Source organism: Primulina tabacum, chromosome 10, assembly GCF_025594145.1.
Source record: "Primulina tabacum isolate GXHZ01 chromosome 10, ASM2559414v2, whole genome shotgun sequence".
Taxonomy (NCBI): Eukaryota; Viridiplantae; Streptophyta; class Magnoliopsida; order Lamiales; family Gesneriaceae; genus Primulina; species Primulina tabacum.
Window position 1 is genome coordinate 39,681,951 of NC_134559.1, and position 19,621 is coordinate 39,701,571.

Here is a 19,621-nt window from a genome sequence, read left to right on the forward strand (position 1 = left end):
AATTGAAGTTGATAAAGCAAAAGTTGATGTCATTGCCAATTTACCCCCTCCAAAAACCATTAAAGAAATTCGCTCATTTTTGGGACATGATGGATTTTATCGGAGGTTTATAAAGGACTTTAGTTTAATCTCTAAACCCATTTGTAACCTCTTAACAAAAGACACTGCATTTGAGTGGACTCAAGAATGTCAAAATGCTTTTGATAAAATTATTCGACATTTAACATCAGCTCCTATCATGCAACCTCCTGACTGGTCTTTACCATTTGAAATCATGTGCGATGCGAGTGATTATGCAGTCGGTGCAGTACTGGGTCAAAGAAGAAACGGTAAGCCTTATGTGATATATTATGCAAGTAGAACTTTAAACAATGCACAAATGAATTACTCCACAACTGAAAAAGAACTACTTGCTGTAATATTTGCATTAGATAAATTTCGTTCTTATTTGATTGGATCAACGACTATTGTGTTTACTGATCATTCTGCTATTAGATATTTGTTGACCAAACAGGATGCAAAGCCACGACTGATACGATGGATTTTGTTACTCCAAGAATTTGACATTGTGATCAAAGATAAAAAAGGAACCGAGAATGTCGTAGCCGATCATTTATCGAGACTAGTAACAGGATCATCTTGTGAAATGACACCAATTAACGATAGTTTTCCTGACGAACATCTATTTTCAGTTACTACTACACCTTGGTTTGCTAACATAGTAAATTTTCTTGTGACAGGAAAAATGCCACCGCAATGGAGTTCCCAAGATAAAAGAAAATTTTTGAATGAGGTAAAAAACTTTTATTGGGATGATCCGTATCTGTTCAAGTATTGTCCAGATCAAATTTTTCGACGTTGCATATCCGACAATGAGGTTAGTAGTGTCATTAAATTTTGTCATTCAGAAGCATGCGGAGGACATTTTTCTTCAAAGAAAACGGCTGCAAAAATCTTGCAGTGTGGATTTTATTGGCCCACTTTGTTTAAAGACACCCACGAAATCTGCAAGATCTGTGAAAATTGTCAAAAATTGGGTGCGATTTCAAAAAGAAACATGATGCCTTTGAATCCTATCATTGAAATCTTTGACTGTTGGGGAATTGATTTTATGGGACCTTTTCCATTGTCGTTTGGATACTTGTATATTTTAGTTGCAGTTGATTATGTTTCCAAATGGATAGAGGCAATTCCATGTCGAAAAAATGATCATAAAATCGTCATCAAATTTTTAAAAGAAAATATTTTTAGTAGATTTGGAATTCCTCGAGCCATGATAAGTGATGGGGGAACTCACTTTGTTAATAAACCATTTGCTTCATTAATGAAAAAATATGGTATTACTCATAAAGTAACTACTCCTTATCATCCTCAAACAAATGGACAAGTTGAATTAGCTAATAGGGAGATAAAGCAAATTTTGGAAAAAACTGTTAACTCAAATAGAAAAGATTGGTCTCTGCAACTTAATGATGCACTTTGGGCATATCGAACAGCTTTTAAAACATCATTGAATATGTCTCCCTATAGGTTGGTTTATGGAAAATATTGTCATTTGCCTGTGGAATTGGAACATAAAGCTTATTGGGCGATCAAAACATTAAATTCAAGCATGGATGATGCCAACAAATTGCGTAAATTGCAACTTAATGAACTCGATGAACTCAGAAATGACGCGTATGAGAATTCAAGGATTTATAAAGCAAAAATCAAATCATTTCATGATAAAACAATTCTTAGAAAATCTTTTGAGATTGGTAAAAAAGTTTTGCTTTATAATTCTCGACTTCACATATTCCCAGGAAAATTACGATCAAGATGGACAGGCCCATATGTTGTAAAGCATGTGTATACTTATGGAGTTGTGGATATTGAAAATCCTAAAAATGGTGATATTTTTAAAGTAAATGGACAAAGGCTTAAACCATTTTTAGAAAATGAAATCTTTCAAGAAGAGTTTATTTCCCTTTCTGATCCTTGATTTTTTTTTTGTTGCATTTAAGTTTGTTTGTTTTTATTTCAGGTTTTCTTAATATTTTTATTTTCCCGGTTAAATGGCGGATAACGGTACTCCGTGACTCTCATAGTCGGTTAAATCAGTTTCCCACAATTGCTGATACAAAAATAAAAAAAAATAATTTCTTTTCAAAATGGATGAAATTCTCTCAAAAATTTGTAAATATTTTCCCTCTGTTTCTGAAAATGTTCTAAAAAAAATTTATGCAGGAAGGTGTGAAAGATTGAGATTGCTAATGCAAAAAGGAATTCCAGAAGATATTCGTCTTGTAATAGAAGCTAAGGTCCGATTAGGAGGAGAAGTTCCACAATCATTGCTCATTCGGTATTTGCCTGGATTAGGAAAAAGCACTTATGCGAAAAAACGAAGGGCCAAAAGTTTAGGGGTTTGTCATAAGTGTGCAAGATGGACTTGTGACAAACGATGCAGATCTTTGGGATGTGTTTCAAATAACAGAGAAGATAAAATTGGTTTCATTAAGAATGTGCTGAGTAAGGAGTCTTTAGATAACATCTTATTGACTCTTGAGACGCATTCTAGTGGACATGTGCATATTGAACTTCTCCGTTTATGGAAACAATTCCAAGATGAGCGTCATAGTCTTGGGAATCCGACTAAAAAAGACCCTGTTTGCCAATTTATAAGAAAATTGGATGGGAAGCATATTCTCGACTCATAGAAGGCGTTGAAGCCGTTTCTGGACGTAAAACCAGAGGAAAATTGTGAGCCACAATCACACTACTGTTTATATGCGTGTGTCATTATTGTTTTTACTATTTATTCTGTTTACAGCTGTGACCCATAGTTTTGTCATGATAACATATTACTCCTCTAAAATCTCTCATCTTTCTCTCTATTTTCGCAGAAAAAAAAAAAAGAAAGTAAAAACATGGCTGGATCCTCTGCACAAACATTGAAAAATATTTGTGTATTTTGTAGGCCGAGTCCTGGAAAAAATGAAGTGTTTGTAGAAGCAGCGAATAATCTTGGAAAAATATTGGCTGAGAGAAAAACTCACTTGGTATATGGGGGAGGTAATATTGGGTTAATGGGATCTGTTTCAACATCTGCTCATCTTGGAGGTAGTCAGGTTTTGGGTATTATTCCTATAGCTTTAGCTGAAGGAAATATTACAGGTGTTACGATTGGGGAGGAATTAAAAGTTTCTTCTATGTATGAAAGAATCACTCAAATGATTGAAAATTATGATGCTTTTATTGCACTACCAGGTGGTTTTGGTACATTAGAAGAAATTTTTCACACTGTTTCTTGGGCACAACTTAATATCCATAATAAACCTGTGGGCTTGTTGAATATCAATAATTATTTTGACAGTTTGTTGACATTTCTTGATTAAGCTATGGAACAGAATTTCATTTCAGAAAATTCACGACGGATGTTCATCTGTGCTTCGACTGCCGACCAATTAATTGATGATTTGGAAGCTTTTGTTCATAAGCCTGATCCGATGATAACAAAGATCAATTGGTCGCAATCAAGCAGTAAGAAAAGGAAGTTGGATCATTGATTCAAAAGTCGTGGATTGGTTTGCGTTTGTTTCAGTTTGTTATCTTCAATAAAATTCCAGGTGATATCTCTTTCATTACGTACTCTTTATTAATAGTTATTTTGACATTAGGGACAATGTCATATTCTGATTGGGGGGAGAACAAACTTATAAAAAAAAAATTTTAAAAAAAAATAAAAAAAAAATAATATATATTATTTTAAAATAAAATCATGTTTATTATTTGTATCTTAGTAATTTTTGCAAAAATTGTCATACATTACATGTTTGAAAGATTTAAATTAGAACATGCATTAATCTATTTAAGAATGTTTAAATTTTTATTTGAAAAAAAAAGTCAATTTTAATATTCTGATCAATATAAAAATATGATTTATGAAATCTTTTTGAGTGATTAACCATTGTGATAATATCAGGTATTAAAGTATATGGCCCAAGATATACCTTATAAGAGTGCCTATAATTTTAAACTCACACATATTTTGTGAGTGAGTGGAGAGGACTGAGAAAACAGCTTTCGAGCCTTTATTGATCATGAGAGAGACTATCTATTGTTTAGATCTTGAGTTCTTATTTTGAAGAAAAAAAAACGATATTTCCTGAAAAAAAAACGGAGAAAAATACAAAAAGAAAGATATTGAATATCTATGTAATTTTTAAGTTATATGCTACGACCCATATATCTCTCATAAAAAAAAAACAAAAAACAAAAAAGAGAGAGAAATTTATTGTACAAATTAAATAAATATGTGGTCAAGAAGCATAAACTTAGTCTGATTCCATGAAGTTATGCAAAAAAAAAAATATCAGGAAAAAATATATAATAAGAACAACTAGATTTTGAATCAATGGATTTTCTATCTTTTGATTAGTTTGGCTCGTTTGTCTGTCTGCATTCTGTAAACCATTTTTCTGAGCATTTATCTGTATTCCAACTCCATGAGAGAAATCGTTGCCATAAATTGAAACATTTATTAACCTGTGAGGATATGGAGTTGAGACTCTTACTAGGAATTTCTGAAGGCCGTGTACATTTAACTACCTGAAATAAGCTTTGAATTGATCATCTCAAATTATTTCATAAATTATAATTATGATGATCTTGATATAACTTTGACAGTTTTCAAATTTAATTTAAACACTTAGATAGTTTTGATTACATTTCTATTTAAATTAATCAATATGTTTTGTATTGCTATTAACGCTTAAATTGCTAGGGACTAGCAATAAGCTTGTTGGAAGGTGTGATAAACATAAAAATTGTACATTAATTAAATAATTTATAATATAAATATATAGTTTTTGTTTTATTAAATGTTTAAATATTATATGTTTTATAATAAATTGTATAAAATATAAGTTGTTGTGTAATTACAAGTTTTTAATATTTTTTACAGGTTCGATAAAACAAGAATAAACTTGGCGTTGCAAATGGGATTAAGATGATTCTTGGACCTGTAGAAAGTTGATGTTAATATCTACAATATTGGTGTCAAGCATGAGATAAAAATCCTCTCACAATTGGGATCAAATTAAGCAACAAATAAAGTTACCAAAGGAGTGGCAGTTTTACCATGCTCTAGTATTTTGACCATATCTCTCAAATTACTTGGTCAAATGATTTGAAAAAAATACCACAACTAGACAACTCAATTATCCACATGTTTCTTTTTATGTGAAGAAGCAAATTCCAAGAAGAAGATTTTCAAAAGTGATGTGTAATATAATATAATATCTTGGAACACCAATGAAGACTTTTGTGTAAAAAAATAATATTTTATTTGTGGTTGTCTTCCCAAATTTGGCTATAAATAGGGGTGCATTGTAATGTATTGAGATATCCCTCATTCTATGAACAAACCTTTGAGTTCAAAATATTTCTCTCTATATTTTTCCTTTATTTCTTCATTTAAATATAATTAACATGATAATTTCATATTCAAAGTTTTACAGTTTGAATAATGAATAGCTAACTTCCTAAAGTTGAGATGAAAAGGTGAAACTCTTGGCATGATAATAAGGTTACTAAAAGGTAAGAATCTATGTTTTATATTATTTAATCATTATTTATTGTTTATGTTATATTTATTTCTTTAAGCATTTTTATACCATACTTATAAGTGGGAGTTTTGATTTATTGTTGCTATATGTTACACTAAATTCTTGGAACCATTTAAATGTTAGTTTGGTATTACCAACCATTTAAAGTGGATGCCTTGATTTATTATATATGAATATATTATAATATTAATTTCTTGGTACCATTTAAATGTTAGTTTGGTTTTACCAACCATTTAAAGTGGGAACCTTGATTTACTATATATAAATATATCATAATATTAATTTCTTGGTACCATTTAAATGTTAGTTTGGTTTTACCAACCATTTAAAGTGGGAACCTTGATTTAGTGTTTACAAATATATATAGCACAATAAATACTTGACCACATTTATAAGTTTTAGTATATATTATATACTTATAAGATAATAATATATAACATAATATAAATATGATTATTTAATATATTGGAACCATTTTATTAAGTGGGTTCAATATTGTTCGTTAATGTTAACTTTATTAAAATACCAAGAGTGGATCCTTTAATCTCAACTACTTAAATTAAAATTTGAACAATTAAAATTTACCCATTAAAGATTCAAACAATTAAAATTAAAAAGAAACAAAAAACAAAAACAAAACAAAAAGACATTGTAGTGGACTTGTAATTACCTTAGCTTCCCTGTGAATACGATATTCGGACTCACCGAATTATACTACTTGTGGACAACCTGCTCTTGGGAGTGCAACAATCAAAGTCGCAACAGAAGTCATTGTGTTGCACCCCTTTTCGTGTTTTTCTATTTTTGATTACTTGTTGACAGACGATTTTCGGCTCAAATCATCTGAATCTCGATCGGGACCAGATAAGACATGTGAAATCAACGTAGCTCGGGCACTGCCGGATTTGGACAAAATTGTAGCCTAATTTGATTGTAAACGGGCAAACGAACGAGACTCATTACTCCGCAATGAGCTGGCGAGATTTTAGCCAAATTCCTTCTCTAAAAGCCTCTAATTTGCGATTTTCCGATTCTGTTAAGCTTATGTTTACTCGACAAATCCGCTTAGGTAGTTCGAAATTCGATTCATGTTCCAGTTTATCGTATCTCAAACATAAAAATAGCTTTACATTCGCTATTTTCTTCTTCTTTTTTTTTTCTATTTTCTGGGAACATTTAGCGATTTTTGTTGTCGTGATCCGGTTCTGTGCGGAAGGGTATGACGCAGATTACTACGGAGACGGTTAACTCATGAAAAACAATTATTTCGAGCCTAACTTCATGGTTCTGATTGGGCGAGAGAAGTGCCGCGTGTTGTCCATCGCCGCCCGCTCTAACGTAGCTCGAGCACTGCCGGATTTGGACCAAATTGTAGCCTAATTTGATTGTAAACGGGCAAACGAACGAGACTCATTACTCCACAAGGAGCTGGCGAGATTTTAGCCGAATTCCTTCTCTAAGACCCTCTAATTTGCGATTTTCCGCTTCTGTTAAGCTTCCGTTTCCTTGAGAAATCCGCTTAGGAAGTTCGAAATTCGATTTCGGTTCCATTTTATCGTATCTCAGCCATAATAATAGCTTTACATTCGCTATTTTCTTCTTCTTATTTTTTTTTCTCTTTTCTGGGAACATTTAGCAATTTTTTTGTCGTGAGCCGGTTCTGTGCGGAATAATATGTCGCAGATTACTCCGGAGACGGTTAACTCATTAAAAACAATTTTCAACTGTTTTAGCCATAATTTACGTAAATGGTCGCGACACGAGGACTTCCCAGGGAGGTCACCCATCCTAGCTCTTCCATCGCACCAGAACGCTAAACTTCATGGGTTTGATTGGGCGAGATCAGTGCCGCGTGTTGTCCATCGCCGCCCGCTCCACACGTACTCGAGGGATATAAGAATAAACATCCTACTCAATGTCAGGTGCGATCATACCAGCACTAATGCACCGGATCCCATCCGAACACCGGAGTTAAGCGTGCTTGGGCGAGAGCCGTACTAGCATGGGTGACCCCCTGGGAAGTCCTCATGTTGCACCCTTTTCGTGTTTTTCTATTTTGGATTACTTGTTGACAGACGATTTTCGGCTCAAATCATCTGAATCCTCATCGAGACAAGATAAGACATGTAAAATCAATGTAGCTCAGGAACTGCCGGATTTTGAAAAAATTTTAGCCTAATTTGATTGTAAACGGGCAATCGAACGAGACTCATTACTCCGCAATGAGCTGGCAAGATTTTAGCCGAATTCCTTCTCTAAGAACCTCTAATTTGCTATTTTCCGCTTCAGTTAAGCTTCCGTTTCCTCAAGAAATTCGTTTAGGAAGTTCGAAATTTGATTCTGGTTCCATTTTATTATATCCCTGTCATAATAATAGCTTTACATTCGCTATTTTCTTCTTCTTGTTTTTTTTTCTATTTTCTGGGAACATTTAGCGATTTTTTTTGTCGTGAGCCGGTTCTGTGCGGAAGGGTATGACAAATATTACTCCGGAGACGGTTAACTCATTAAAAACAAATATTTCGACTGTTTTAGCCATAATGTACGTAAACGATCGCGACACGAGGATTTAACAGGGAGTGTCACCCATCCTAGCTCTTCCATCGCGCTAGAACGCTTAACTTCATGGTTCTGATTGGGCGAGAGCAGTGCCGAGTGTTGTCCATCGCAGCCCGGTCCACACGTACTCGAGGGATAAAAGAATAAACTTCCCACTCAATGTCGGGTGCGATCATACCAGCACTAATGCACCGGATCTTATCAGAACTCCGAAGTTAAGCGTGCTTGGGCGAGAGCAGTACTAGGATGGATGACCCCCTAAGAAGTCCTCGTGTTGCACCCCTTTTCGTGTTTTTCTATTTTTGATTACATGTTGACGGACAATTTTAGGCTCAAATCATCTGAATCTTGATCGAGACCGGATAAGACATGTGAAATCAACGTAGTACGGGCACTGCCGGATTTTAACAAAATTGTAGGCTAATTTGATTGTAAATGGGCAAACGAACGAGCCTCATTACTCCGCAACGAGGTGGCAAGATTTTAGACGAATTCCTTCTCTAAGACCCTCAAATTTGCGATTTTCCGCTTTTGTTAATCTTTCGTTTCCTCGAGAAATCTTCTTAGGAAGTTTGAAATTCGATTTCGGTTCCATTTTATCGTATACCAAGCATAATAATAGCTTTACATTCGCTATTTTCTTCTTCTTATTTTTTTTCTATTTTCTGGGAACATTTAGCGGTTTTTATTGTCGTGAGCCGGTTCTGTGCAGAAGGATATGACGAAGATTACTCCGGAAACGGTTAACTCTTTAAAAACAATTATTTCGAATGTTTTAGCCATAATTTACGTAAGCGGTCGCGACACGAGGACTGCCCAGGGAGGTCACCAATCCTAGCTCTGCCATCGCGCTAGAACGCTTAACTTCATGGTTCTTATTGGGCGAGAGCAGTACCGCGTGTTGTCCATCGCCGCCTGCTCCACACGTACTCGAGGGATATAAGAATAAAAATCCCATCAGAACTCCGAAGTTAAGCATGCTTGGGCGAGAGCAGTACTAGGATGGGTGACCCCCTGGGAAGTCCTCGTGTTGCACCCCTTTTCGTGTTTTTATATTTTTGGTTTCTTGTTGACATACGATTTTTGGCTCAAATCATCTGAATCTCGATCGGGACAAGATAAGACATGTGAAATCGACGTAGCTCGGGCACTGCCGGATTTGTACAAAATTGTAGCCTAATTTGATTGTAAACGGGCAAACGAACGAGACTCATTACTCCGCGATGAGCTGACGAAATTTTAGCCGAATTTCTTCTCCAAGACACTCTAATTTGATATTATTCGCTTCTGTTAAGATTCCGTTTCCTCGAGAAATCCGCTAAGGAAGTTTGAAATTCGATTCTAGTTCCATTTTATCGTATCTCAGGCTTAATAATGGCTTTACATTCGCTGTTTTCTTATTCTTATTTTTTTTTCTATAATTCTGGGAACATTTTGCGATTTTTGTTGTCGTGAGCCGGTACTGTGCGGAAGGGTATGACGCAGATTACTCCGGAGATGGTTAACTCATTAAAAACAATTTTCGACTGTTTTATCTATAATTTACGTAAATGGTCGCGACACGAGGACTTCATAGGTAGGTCACCCATCCTAGCTCTGCTATCGCACCAGAACGCTAACTTCATGGTTCTGATTGGACGAGAGCAGTGCCGCGTGTTGTCCATCGCCGTCCGCTCCACACGTACTCGAGGTATATAAGAATAAACATCCTACACAATGTAAGGTAAGGTGCGATCATAACAGCACTAATGCACCGGATCCCATCAGAACACCGAAGTTAAGCGTGCTTGGGCGAGAGCCGTACTAGGATGGGTGACCCCCTGGGAAGTCCTCGTGTTGCACACCTTTTCGTGTTTTTCTATTTTTGATTACTTGTTGACAGAAAATTTTCGGCTCAAATCATCTGAATCTCGATCGGAACCATATAAGACATGGGAAATCAACGTAACTCGGGCACTGCCGGATTTGGACAAAATTGTAGGATAATTTGATTGTAAACGGGCAAACGAACGAGACTCATTACTCTGCAATGAGCTGACGAGATTTTAGCCGAATTCCTTCTCTAAGACCCTCTAATTTGCGATTTTCCGCTTCTGTTAAGCTTCTGTTTCCTCGAGAAATCCGCTTAGGAAGTCCGAAATTCGATTCCAGTTTCATTTTATCATATCCTATGAATAATAATAGCTTTACATTCGCTATTTTCTTCTTCTTAATTTTTTTTCTATTTTCTGGGAACATTTAGCAATTTTTGTTGTCGTGAGCCGGTTTTATGCGGAAGGGTATGACGCAGATTACTCCGGAGACGATTAACTCATTAAAACAAATATTTCGACTGTTTTAGCCATAATTTACGTAAATGATCGCGACACGAGGATTTACCAGGGAGTGTCACCCATCCTAGCTCTTCCATCGCGCCACAACGCTTAACTTCATGGTTCTGATTGGGCGAGAGCAGTGCCGAGTGTTGTCCATCGCCGCCTGCTCCTACGTACTCGATGGATATAAGAATAAATATCCCACTCAATGTCAGGTGCGGTCATACCAGCAGTAATGCACCGGATCGCATTAGAACTCCGAAGTTAAGCGTGCTTGGGCGAGAGCTGTACTAGGATGGGTTACCACCTGGGAAGTCCTCGTGTTGCACCCCTTTTCGTGTTTTTCTATTTTTGATTACTTGTTGACAGACGATTTTCGGCTCAAATCATCTGAATCTCGATCGGGACCAGATAAGACATGTGAAATCAACGTAGCTCGGGCACTGCCGGATTTTGACAAAATTGTAACCAAATTTGATTGTTCCGCTTCTGTTAAGCTTCCGTTTCCTCGAGAAATCTGCTTAGGAAGTTCGAAATTCGATTCCGGTTCCATTTTATCTTATCTACGGCATAATAATAGCTTTACAATCGTTATTTTCTTATTCTTAATTTTTTTCTATTTTCTGGGAACATTTAACAATTTTTGTTGCCGTAAGCCGGTTATGTGCGGAAGGGTATGACGTAAATTACTCCGGAGACGGTTAACTCAATAAAAACAATTATTTCGATTGTTTTATCCATAATTTATGTAAACGGTCGCATCACGAGGACTTTAGAGGGAGTCCACCCATCCTAGGTCTGCCATCGTGCTAGAACGCTTAACTTCATGGTTCTGATTGGGCGAGAGAAGTGCCATTTGTTGCCATCGCCGTCCGCTCCACATGTACTCGAGAGATATAAGAATAACAATCCCACTGAATTTCGAGTGCGATTATACCAGCACTAATGCACTGGATCCCATCAGAACTCCGAATTTAAGCGTGCTTGGGCGACAGCAGTACTAGGATGGGTGACCCATTAAGAAGTCCTCGTGTTGCACCCCTTTTCGTGTTTTTCTATTTTTGATTACTTGTTGACAGACGATTTTCGGCTCAAATCATCTGAATCTCGATCGGGACCAAATAAGACATTCTTATTTTTTTTCTATTTTCTGGGAACATTTAGCGATTTTTGTTGTCGTGAGCCGGTTCTGTGCGGAAGGGTATGACGCAGATTACTCCGGAGACGATTAACTAATTAAAAACAATTATTTCGACTATTTTAGCCATAATTTAAGTAAACGATCGCGACACGAGAACTTCCCAGGGAGGTCACCCATCCTAGCTCTTTCATCGCGCCAGAACGCTTAACTTCATTGTTCTGATTGAGCGAGAGCAGTGCCGCGTGTTGTCCATCGCCGCCCGCTCCACACGTACTCGAGGGATATAAGAATAAACATCTCATTCAATGTCGGGCGCGATCATACCAGCACTAATGCACCGGATCCCATCAAAACTCCGAAGTTAAGCGTGCTTGGGCGAGAGCAGTACTAGGATGGGTGACCCCCTTGGAAGTCCTCGTGTTGCACCCATTTTCGTGTTTTTCTATTTTTGATTACTTGTTGACTGACGATTTTCGGCTCAAATCATCTGAATCTCGATCGGGACCAGATAAGACATGTGAAATCAACGTAGATCGGGCACTGCCGGATTTAGACAAAATTGTAGGCTAATTTGATTGTAAACGGGCAAACGAACGAGACTCAACACTCCGAAACGAGGTGGCGAGATTTTAGCCTAATTCCTTCTCTAAGACCCTCTAATTTGAGATTTTCAGCTTCTGTTAGGCTTCTGTTAGGCTTCTGTTTTCTCGAGAAATCCGCTTAGGAAGTTCTAAATTCGATTCCGGTTCCATTTTATCTTATCTCAGGCATAATAATAGCTTTACATTCGCTATTTTCTTCTTCTTATTTTTTTCTTTTTTCTGGGAACATTTAGCGATTTTTGTTGTCGTGAGCCGGTTCTGTGCGAAAGGGTATGATGCAGATTACTCTGGAGACGGTTAACTCATTAAAAACAAATATTTCGACTGTTTTAGCCATAATTTATGTAAACGATCGCGACACGAGGATTTACCAAGGAGTGTCACCCATCCTAGCTCTTCCATCGCGCTAGAACGCTTAACTTCATGGTTCTTATTGGGCGAGAGCAGTGCCGAGTGTTGTCCATCGCCGCCCGCTCCTATGACTCAAGGGTTATAAGAATAAACTTCCCACTCAATGTCGGGTGCGATCATACAAGCACTAATGCACCGGATCTTATCAGAACTCCGAAGTTAAGCGTGCTTGGGCGAGAGCAGTACTAGAATGGGTGACCCCTTGGAAGTACTCGTGTTGCACCCCTTTTCGTGTTTTTCTATTTTTGATTACTTGTTGACAGACGATTTTCGGCTCAAATCATCTGAATCTCGATCGGGACCTGATAAGACATGTGAAATCAACGTAGCTCGGGCACTGCCGGATTTGGACAAAATTGTAGGCTAATTTAATTGTAAACGAGCAAACGAACGAGACTCTTTACTCCGAAACGAGGTGGCGAGATTTTAGCCTAATTCCTTCTCTAAGACCCTCTAATTTGAGATTTTCAGCTTCTGTCAGGCTTCCGTTTCCTCGAGAAATCCGCTTAGAAAGTTCGAAATTCGATTCTGGTTTTATTTTATCGTATCCCAGGCATAATAATAGCTTTACATTCGCTATTTTCTTCTTCTTAATTTTTTTTCTATTTTCTGGGAACATTTAGCGATTTTTGTTGTCGTGAGCCGGTTCTGTGCGAAAGGGTATGACAAATATTACTCCGGAGACGGTTAACTCATTAAAAACAAATATTTCGACTGTTTTAGCCATAATGTACGTAAACGATCGCGACACGAGGATTTAACAGGGAGTGTCACCCATCCTAGCTCTTCCATCGCGCTAGAACGCTTAACTTCATGGTTCTTATTGGGCGAGAGCAGTGCCGAGTGTTGTCCATCGCCGCCCGCTCCTACGTACTCAATGGATATGAGAATAAACTTCCCACTCAATGTCGGGTGCGATCATACCAGCACTAATGCACCGGATCTTATCAGAACTCCGAAGTTAAGCGTGCTTGGGCGAGAGCAGTACTAGAATGGGTGACCCCTTGGAAGTACTCGTGTTGCACCCCTTTTCGTGTTTTTCTATTTTTGATTACTTGTTGACAGACGATTTTTGGCTCAAATCATCTGAATCTCGATCGGGACCTGATAAAACATGTGAAATCAACGTAGCTCGGGCACTGCCGGATTTGGACAAAATTGTAGGCTAATTTAATTGTAAACGGGCAAACGAACAAGACTCTTTACTCCGAAACAAGGTGGCGAGATTTTAGCCTAATTCCTTCTCTAAGACCCTCTAATTTGAGATTTTCAGCTTCTGTCAGGCTTCCGTTTCCTCGAGAAATCCGCTTAGAGAAAGTTTGAAATTCGATTCCGGTTTCATTTTATCGTATCCTAGGCATAATAATAGCTTTACATTCGCTATTTTCTTCTTCTTAATTTTTTTTCTATTTTCGGGGAACATTTAGCGATTTTTGTTGTCGTGAGCCGGTTCTGTGCGAAAGGGTATGACAAATATTACTCCGGAGACGGTTAACTCATTAAAAACAAATATTTCGTCTGTTTTAGCCATAATGTACGTAAACGATCGCGACACGAGGATTTAACAGGGAGTGTCACCCATCCTAGCTCTTCCAGCACGCTAGAACGCTTAACTTCATGGTTCTTATTGGGCGAGAGCAGTGCCGAGTGTTGTCCATCGCCGCCCGCTCCTACGTACTCAAGGGATAAAAGAATAAACTTCCCACTCAATGTCGGGTGCGATCATACCAGCACTAATGCACCGGATCTTATCAGAACTCCGAAGTTAAGCGTGCTTGGGCGAGAGCAGTACTAGAATGGGTGACCCCTTGGAAGTACTCGTGTTGCACCCCTTTTCGTGTTTTTCTATTTTTGATTACTTGTTGACAGACGATTTTCGGCTCAAATCTTCTGAATCTCGATCGGGACCTGATAAGACATGTGAAATCAACGTAGCTCGGGCACTGCCGGATTTGGACAAAATTGTAGGCTAATTTAATTGTAAACGGGCAAACGAACGAGACTCTTTACTCCGAAACGAGGGTGGCGAGATTTTAGCCTAATTCCTTCTCTAAGACCCTCTAATTTGAGATTTTCAGCTTCTGTCAGGCTTCCGTTTCCTCGAGAAATCCGCTTAGAAAGTTCGAAATTCGATTCCGGTTTCATTTTATCGTATCCCAGGCATAATAAAAGCTTTACATTCGCTATTTTCTTCTTCTTAATTTTTTTCTATTTTCTGGGAACATTTAGCGATTTTTGTTGTCGTGAGCCGGTTCTGTGCGAAAGGGTATGACAAATATTACTCCGGAGACGGTTAACTCATTAAAAACAAATATTTCGACTGTTTTAGCCATAATGTACGTAAACGATCGCGACACGAGGATTTAACAGGGAGTGTCACCCATCCTAGCTCTTCCATCGCGCTAGAACGCTTAACTTCATGGTTCTTATTGGGCGAGAGCAGTGCCGAGTGTTGTCCATCGCCGCCCGCTCCTACGTACTCAATGGATATGAGAATAAACTTCCCACTCAATGTCGGGTGCGATCATACCAGCACTAATGCACCGGATCTTATCAGAACTCCGAAGTTAAGCGTGCTTGGGCGAGAGCAGTACTAGAATGGGTGACCCCTTGGAAGTACTCGTGTTGCACCCCTTTTCGTGTTTTTCTACTTTTGATTACTTGTTGACAGACGATTTTCGGCTCAAATCTTCTGAATCTCGATCGGGACCTGATAAGACATGTGAAATCAACGTAGCTCGGGCACTGCCGGATTTGGACAAAATTGTAGGCTAATTTAATTGTATACGGGCAAACGAACGAGACTCTTTACTCCGAAACGAGGTGGCGAGATTTTAGCCTAATTCCTTCTCTAAGACCCTCTAATTTGAGATTTTCAGCTTCTGTCAGGCTTCCGTTTCCTCGAGAAATCCGCTTAGAAAGTTCGAAATTCGATTCCGGTTTCATTTTATCGTATCCCAGGCATAATAATAGCTTTACATTCGCTATTTTCTTCTTCTTAATTTTTTTTCTATTTTCTGGGAACATTTAGCGATTTTTGTTGTCGTGAGCCGGTTCTGTGCGAAAGGGTATGACAAATATTACTCCGGAGACAGTTAACTCATTAAAAACAAATATTTCGACTGTTTTAGCCATAATGTACGTAAACGATCGCGACACGAGGATTTAACAGGGAGTGTCACCCATCCTAGCTCTTCCATCGCGCTAGAACGCTTAACTTCATGGTTCTTATTGGGCGAGAGCAGTGCCGAGTGTTGTCCATCGCCGCCCGCTCCTACGTACTCAAGGGATAAAAGAATAAACTTTCCACTCAATGTCGGGTGCGATCATACCAGCACTAATGCACCGGATCTTATCAGAACTCCGAAGTTAAGCGTGCTTGGGCGAGAGCAGTACTAGAATGGGTGACCCATTGGAATTACTCGTGTTGCACCCCTTTTTGTGTTTTTCTATTTTTGATTACTTGGTGACAAACGATTTTCGGCTCTAATAATCTGAATCTCGATCGAGACTAGATAAGACATGTGAAATCAACGTAGCTCGAACACTGCCGGATTTGGACAAAATTGTAGCCTAATTTGATTGTAAACGGGCAAACGAACGAGACTCATTCCTCCGCAATGAGCTGACGAGATTTTAGCCGAATTCCTTCTCTAAGGCCCTCTAATTTGCGATTTTCCGCTTCTGTCAACTTCCGTTTCCTCGAGACATTCGCTTAGGAAGTTCGAAATTCGATTTCGGTTCCGCTTTATCAAATCCCAGACATAATAAAAGCTTTACATTCGCTATTTTCTTTTTTTTATTTTTTTCCTATTTTCTGGGAACATTTAGCGATTTTTGTTGTCGTGAGCCGGTTCTGTGCGGAAGGGTATGACCCAGATTACTCCGGAGACGGGTAACTCATTAAAAACTATTATTTCGAATTTTTTATCCATAATTTATGTAAACGGTCGCGACACAAGGTCTTCCCAGGGAGGTCACCAATCCTAGCTCTGTCATTGCGCCAGAATGCTTAACTTCATGGTTCTGATTGGGCGAGAGCAGTGCCGCGTGTTGTCCATCGCCGCCCGCTCCACACGTACTCGAGGGATATAAGAATAAACATCCCACTCAATGTCGGGTACGATCATACCAGCATTAATGCACCGGATCCCATCAGAACTTCGAAGTTAAGTGTGCTTGAACGAGAGCAGTACTAGGGTGGGTGACCCCCTGGGAAGTTCTCGTGTTGCACCCTTTTTCGTGTTTTTCTATTTTTGATTACTTGTTGACAGACGATTTTCGGCTCAAATCATATGAATCTCGATCGGGACCTGATAAGACATGTGAAATCAACGTAGCTCGGGCACTGCCGGATTGGGACAAAATTGTAGTCTAATTTGATTGTAAACGGGCAAACGAACGAGACTCATTACTCAGCAATGAGCTTGCGAGAATTTAACCAAATTCCTTCTCTAAGACCCTCTAATTTGCGATTTTCCACTTCTGTTAACCTTTCGTTTCCTCGAGAAATCCGCTTAGGAAGTTCGAAATTCGATTTCGGTTCCACTTTATCGCAACCCATGCATAAGAAAAGCTTTACATTCGCTATTTTCTTCTTCTTATTTTTTTCCTATTTTCTGGGAACATTAAGCGATTTTTGTTGTCGTGAGCCGGTTCTGTGCCGAAGAGTATGACCCAGATTACTCCGGAGACAGTTAACTAATTAAAAACAATTATGTCGACTGTTTTATCCATAATTTACGTAAACGGTCACGAACCGAGGACTTCCACGGGAGGTCACCCATCCTAGCTTTGCCATCGCGCCAGAACACTTAACTTCATGGTTCTGATTGGGCGAGAGCAGTGCCGCGTGTTGTCCATCGCCGCCCGTTCCACACGTACTCGAGGGATATAAGAATGAACATTCAACTCAATCTCTGGTGCGATCATACTAGCACTAATGCACCGGATCCCATCAGAACTCCGAAGTTAAGCGTGCTTGGGCGAGAGCAATACTAGGATGGTTGACCCCTGGGAAGTCCTCGTGTTGCACCCCTTTTCGTGTTTTTCTATTTTTGATTACTTGTTGACAGATGATTTTCGGCTCAAATCACTTGAATTTCGATCAGGACCAGATAAGACATGTGAAATCAACGTAGCTCGAACATTGCCGGATTTGGACAAAATTGTAGCCTAATTTGATTGTAAACTGGCAAACGAACGAGACTTTTTACTCCGCAATGAGCTGGCGAGATTTTAGCCGAATTTCTTCTCTAAAACCCTCTAATTTGCGATTTTCCGCTTCTGTTAAGCTTTCGTTTCCTCGATAAATCCGCTTAGGAAGTCCGAAATTGATTCCGGTTCCATTTTATTTTATCCCAGGCATAATAATAGCTTTACATTCGCTATTTTCTTCTTCTTATTTTTTTTCTGTTTTCTGGGAATACTTAGCGATTTTTGTTGTCGTGAGCCGGTTCTATGCAGAAGGGTATTACGTAGATTACTACGGATACGTTTAACTCATTAAAAACAATTATTTCGACTGTTTTATCCATAATTTACGTAAACGGTCGTGACACGAGTACTTCCCAGGGAGGTTACCCATCCTAGCTCTCCCATCGCACCAGAACGCTTAACATCATGGTTCTGATTAGGCGAGAGCAGTGCCGCGTGTTGTCCATTGTCGCTTTCTCCACACGTACTCTTGGGATATAAGAATAAACATCCACTCAATGTCGGGTGCGATCATACCAGCACTTATTCACCGGATCCCATCAGAACTCCAAAGTTAAGCGTGCTTGGGCGAGAGCAGTACTACGATAGGTGACCCCCAGGGAACTCCTCGTGTTGCACCCCTTTTCGTGGTTTTCTATTTTTGATTACTTGTTGACAGACGATTTTCGGCTCAAATAATCTGAATCTCGATCGGGACCAGATAAGACATGTGAAATCAACGTAGGTCGGACACTGCCGGATTTGGACAAAATTGTAGGCTAATTCGATTGTAAACGGGCAAACGAACGAGACTCATTGCTCCGCAGTGAGCTGGCGAGATTTTAGCCGAATTCCTTCTTTAAGGCCCTCTAATTTGCGATTTTCCGCTTCTGTTAAGCTTTCGTTTCCTCGAGAAATCCGCTTAGGAAGTTCGAAATTCGATTTCGGTTCCACTTTATCGTATCCCTGGCATAATAAAAGCTTTACATTCGCTATTTTCTTCTTCTTATTTTTTTCCTATTTTCTGGGAACATTTAGAGATGTTTGTTGTCGTGAGCCGGTTCTGTGCGGAAGGGTATGACCCAGATTACTCCGGAGACGGTTAACTCATTAAAAACAATTATTTCGAATGTTTTATCCATAATTTATGTAAATGGTCGCGACACGAGGTCTTCCCAGGGAGGTCACCCATCCTAGCTCTGCCATCGCGCCAGAATGCTTAACTTCAATGCTCATTTGGGCGAGAGCAGTGCCGCGTATTGTCCATCGCCGCTCGCTCCACACGTACACGAGGCATATAAGAATAAAAATCCCACTCAATGTGGGGTGCGATCATACCAGCACTAATGCACCGGATCCCATCAGAACTCCGAAGTTAAGCGTGCTTGGGCGAGAGCAGTACTAAGACGGGTGACCCCCTGGTAAGTCCTCGTGTTGCACCCTTTTTCGTGTTTTTCTATTTTTGATTACTTGTTGACAGATGATTTTCGGCTCAAATCACTTGAATCTCGATCAAGACCAGATAAGACATGTGAAATCAACGTAGCTCGAACATTGCCGGATTTGGACAAAATTGTAGCATAATTTGGTTGTAAACGGGCAAACGAACGAGACTTATTACTCCGCAATGAGCTGGCGAGATTTTAGCCGAATTTCTTCTCTAAAACCCTCTAATTTGCGATTTTCCGCTTCTGTTAAGCTTTCGTTTCCTCGAGAAATCCGCTTAGGAAGTCCGAAATTGATTCCGGTTCCATTTTATTTTATCCCAGGCATAATAATAGCTTTACATTC

General features: G+C 38.9%; 15 non-coding genes across 15 annotated transcripts; all 15 read left to right on the plus strand.

The window, feature by feature from the left end:
• Positions 1 to 7,526: 7,526 nt before the first annotated feature.
• Positions 7,527 to 7,645, plus strand: LOC142508651 (5S ribosomal RNA). The gene has a single exon (XR_012806857.1). It is a non-coding gene; the product is annotated as a 5S ribosomal RNA (ribosomal RNA).
• A 684-nt stretch (positions 7,646 to 8,329) lies between these two features.
• On the plus strand, positions 8,330 to 8,448 carry LOC142515080 (5S ribosomal RNA). The gene has a single exon (XR_012810942.1). It is a non-coding gene; the product is annotated as a 5S ribosomal RNA (ribosomal RNA).
• A 1,443-nt stretch (positions 8,449 to 9,891) lies between these two features.
• Positions 9,892 to 10,010, plus strand: LOC142507546 (5S ribosomal RNA). The gene has a single exon (XR_012805801.1). It is a non-coding gene; the product is annotated as a 5S ribosomal RNA (ribosomal RNA).
• Positions 10,011 to 10,693: 683 nt separating this feature from the next.
• Positions 10,694 to 10,812, plus strand: LOC142506510 (5S ribosomal RNA). Its single transcript, XR_012804799.1, has one exon. It is a non-coding gene; the product is annotated as a 5S ribosomal RNA (ribosomal RNA).
• Positions 10,813 to 11,403: 591 nt separating this feature from the next.
• On the plus strand, positions 11,404 to 11,522 carry LOC142509582 (5S ribosomal RNA). Its single transcript, XR_012807749.1, has one exon. It is a non-coding gene; the product is annotated as a 5S ribosomal RNA (ribosomal RNA).
• Positions 11,523 to 11,931: 409 nt separating this feature from the next.
• Positions 11,932 to 12,050, plus strand: LOC142515449 (5S ribosomal RNA). Its single transcript, XR_012811294.1, has one exon. It is a non-coding gene; the product is annotated as a 5S ribosomal RNA (ribosomal RNA).
• A 692-nt stretch (positions 12,051 to 12,742) lies between these two features.
• LOC142508266 (5S ribosomal RNA) lies at positions 12,743 to 12,860 on the plus strand. Its single transcript, XR_012806488.1, has one exon. It is a non-coding gene; the product is annotated as a 5S ribosomal RNA (ribosomal RNA).
• Positions 12,861 to 13,544: 684 nt separating this feature from the next.
• On the plus strand, positions 13,545 to 13,662 carry LOC142516759 (5S ribosomal RNA). The gene has a single exon (XR_012812538.1). It is a non-coding gene; the product is annotated as a 5S ribosomal RNA (ribosomal RNA).
• Positions 13,663 to 14,348: 686 nt separating this feature from the next.
• Positions 14,349 to 14,466, plus strand: LOC142516761 (5S ribosomal RNA). Its single transcript, XR_012812540.1, has one exon. It is a non-coding gene; the product is annotated as a 5S ribosomal RNA (ribosomal RNA).
• Positions 14,467 to 15,150: 684 nt separating this feature from the next.
• On the plus strand, positions 15,151 to 15,268 carry LOC142516763 (5S ribosomal RNA). The gene has a single exon (XR_012812541.1). It is a non-coding gene; the product is annotated as a 5S ribosomal RNA (ribosomal RNA).
• Positions 15,269 to 15,952: 684 nt separating this feature from the next.
• LOC142506565 (5S ribosomal RNA) lies at positions 15,953 to 16,070 on the plus strand. The gene has a single exon (XR_012804854.1). It is a non-coding gene; the product is annotated as a 5S ribosomal RNA (ribosomal RNA).
• A 682-nt stretch (positions 16,071 to 16,752) lies between these two features.
• LOC142507313 (5S ribosomal RNA) lies at positions 16,753 to 16,871 on the plus strand. The gene has a single exon (XR_012805573.1). It is a non-coding gene; the product is annotated as a 5S ribosomal RNA (ribosomal RNA).
• A 683-nt stretch (positions 16,872 to 17,554) lies between these two features.
• Positions 17,555 to 17,672, plus strand: LOC142517477 (5S ribosomal RNA). The gene has a single exon (XR_012813222.1). It is a non-coding gene; the product is annotated as a 5S ribosomal RNA (ribosomal RNA).
• Positions 17,673 to 18,353: 681 nt separating this feature from the next.
• Positions 18,354 to 18,472, plus strand: LOC142516225 (5S ribosomal RNA). Its single transcript, XR_012812031.1, has one exon. It is a non-coding gene; the product is annotated as a 5S ribosomal RNA (ribosomal RNA).
• A 682-nt stretch (positions 18,473 to 19,154) lies between these two features.
• Positions 19,155 to 19,273, plus strand: LOC142514252 (5S ribosomal RNA). The gene has a single exon (XR_012810155.1). It is a non-coding gene; the product is annotated as a 5S ribosomal RNA (ribosomal RNA).
• The last annotated feature ends 348 nt before the right edge of the window (positions 19,274 to 19,621 follow it).